A 3411-nucleotide genomic window follows, 5' to 3' on the forward strand; every position below is an offset into this window, starting at 1 on the left:
GATTTTATGAAACACCTATGCATATATATTTAATATAGTTAACCTTCAAATTATTACATTAATAGTTTCTCGCTAATGCTTATAACAACAACAAAAAATCAGTGTAATATCACAAGTGGTATTTGGAGAGGGTAGTGCGTACGCAGACCTTATCCCCACCTTGTGAAGGTAGAGATTTTTTTATAGACCTTCGACTTAGTAAGTTACATAATTGTAAATAATTTTTAAATTATGATCTCAATCAAATAGTATCACGTTAAAAGGATTATTTTTGGGTTAGACAATTATAAGATGAGATTTTTACCTAGCTATACTATAATAGAAACCTATTTTCTACCTTTATTTAGGTTCCTTGTTAATTACTTTATATACCTATATTTATTAGTTTTATACAAAATCATAAAAAAGAGGAAATGCAACATACCTTAAATATAACGTATCAGTTACACATAATCCCCCTACATTTAAGATTCTCTTCCTTTTCCAAAAGGATAACAAAAACATCTTCTAATTTTTTACTTACCCACCGTAAGAATTCTCTCTTACCCACTGATGCCCAAAATCTTTCTAACCAAAAAATCTCGCTTACTCACTCCTCATCTAGAGCTTTTGATATCCGATTTCTCTCTTTCAATCATCCACTGTTATCCCCCCAAAATTGCAGATTCTTTCTTCTTCCAAAGCTTTTGATATCCGATTTCTCTCTTTTTAATAATCCAAAATCTCAATACAGAAGAAATTCGAAATTTTGCTCTACAATCAAGTTGTGGGTAAGTTGTGGATACAATACTAATACAATTATAATACTATTATATTAAATTTTTAGTGTAGAGTTGTGATTGAAACTTGAGGAAAATAAAGATTATAATTGTATCCCAATTTTTCAGAAATGTATCGCGATTGTATTATAATTGTATTTGTATCATAATTGTTGCAGGAATTGTATTACAAATGTATAATAATGGTATATTCATTGTATATTGTTACGAGCAGTTATGAATTTGTGACGAATTTCACAATTTGTATCACAAATTTGATAATTGTATATTTATTTATTAGTATTATATCAGGTATTATTTCGGGTATTAATGTATCAGATATAAGTTAGATACAATTGTGTCACGACCCGGATTTCCCACCCTCGGGAGTTGTGATGGCGCCTACTAATGGGAGCTAGGCAAGCCAAATTTATTTACTTGTCCATTAATAATCTAGTCCATTTTAACAATTTACGACAATAATACAAAAGCAACGAAATTCAATAATAAGCGGAAGTCTTAACATTTTATAAAAACTGAACAGAAATGCGGAAAAGTTCAACAAAATCCTCTACCCAAGACTGGTGTCACTGTACTCACGAACTGCTAAGATTAATACATACAAACATCTGAATGAGAACATAAGTTGTTTGTCTCGAATACAATGAGATAACAAATAAAAATAAAGGATAAAGGAGACGCTGGGCCTGCGGACGCCTGCAAGGCTACCTCGATTCTCGCTGAAATGAAGCCTGCTCCCACACTACTGCTACTGCTGCTCGAAACCTGGATCTGTGCAAAATAGCACAGAGTGTAGTATCAGCACAACCGACCCCATGTGCTGGTAAGTGTCTAGCCTAACTCCGGCGAAGTAGTGACAAGGCTAGACTGAACTACCACATAAACCTGTGCAATTATGCATATACAGCGGAATCGAAATACAAGACAAGTAAAACAATATGGAAGGGGAAGCATGTTGTGGGGAGATAACAGTTTCAAGCATAAATTGACTAATACAAAGGGAAGGCACAACACATACAACAATAAGGAACGGAGATCAACAAGTGCACGGCATCACCCTTCGTGCTTTTACTCTCATCCTCACTAAGCAATAATATAAACAAACGTGCAGGACATCACCCTTCGTGCTTTTACTCTCATTCCTCACATGTAATCAATAGAATAGGCATGGAATGGCACATCGTGCGGCACGACATCACCCTTCGTGCTTTACTCTCTTTTCCTCGCAATAAGCAAATAATGCACACCCTTCGTGCTTTACACTCTTTCCTCACAAGAAACAAATAATGCACCACATCACCCTTCGTGCTTTAACACTCTTCCTCACCCAATCAACAATCACAAACAAGGGCAAGGGAATAATAAAACAATAATGAACATCCCGACAAGGGTACACAATCAAACAATTAAAAACCCGGCAAGTATACAATATCAATAACCAACAACGTCCCGACAAGGGAATAAATCATTAACTCTTCACTTCCTTTCACTTTCATCTCATAGTTCACATTATCACTTGAGCCAATGCTCCAATGAGTTGCTTATCTCATATACCTTCATAATTTGTATTTCAACCCGAGCCAATGCTCCACGAAGTTCAAAGATCACAATTTCTTTCGCAAGATCTTTACAACATATAGAAGTCAACAATTAAGCATGGAAGGTATAACAAAATCTAAACTATTCGCAAAATAAGGACTCACGGTCATGCTAGACACCAATGTATAGATACTCGTCACCATGCCTATACATCGTACTCGACAATCAACAAGTAGCAAATAAGACTCAACTCTTATTCCCTCAAGCTAGGGTTAGACCAAACACTTACCTCGATGCCTTGAACTCAACTCAAGCCTCAACTATGGCTTTACCCCGTGATTCCACCTCCAATCCGCTCGAATCTAGCCACAAATTACTTAATTTCTTTAATAAACATTAAATGAATCAATTTGAATGCATAAAAATGAATTTCCTAAAGTTTTTCCCAAAAATTCCAAAATTGCCCCGAGCCCACGTGGTCAAAACCCGAGGTTCGAACCAAAACCCGGTTACCCATTCCCCCACGAACTCAAATATGTAATTTGTTTTGAAATCGGACCTCAAATTGAGGTCCAAATCCCCAATTTTTAGAAAACCTAGGTTCTACCCAAAAACCCCAATTTCACCCATGAAAATCATTGATTTTAAGTGAAAAACATGTTGAATGATGTTAATGATTGAAAGAAATAAGTAGAAATTAACTTACAATTGATTTGGAGAAGAAAGATTTCTTGGAAAATCGCCTATGGGTGTTTGAGTTTGAGAAAATGTAAAAAATGAAGCTCAAAATCGATTAAATATAAAAATCGCTGGGCTGCAGATATGGGAATTGCGAACTGGGTTCGCATTTGCGAACCCTGCAGGCTTGGGAAATGTGAGAGGAAATTCGCATTTGCGAACTCTAGGAAATCTGGGCTTGTTCGCATTTGCGAACAATTAGTTGCATTTGCGACCTCCAGCCATCTGGGCACACTTCGCAATTGCGAAGGAGGACCTCGCATTTGCGAGCCAAGGCAGGCCTGGGCTGGGTTCGCATTTGCGAACCAGCCTTCGCATTTGCGAGTTCGCATTTGCGACCAGGTTTCGCAATTGC

The sequence above is a fragment of the Nicotiana attenuata genome, unplaced genomic scaffold, assembly GCF_001879085.1.
Source record: "Nicotiana attenuata strain UT unplaced genomic scaffold, NIATTr2, whole genome shotgun sequence".
NCBI lineage: Eukaryota > Viridiplantae > Streptophyta > Magnoliopsida > Solanales > Solanaceae > Nicotiana > Nicotiana attenuata.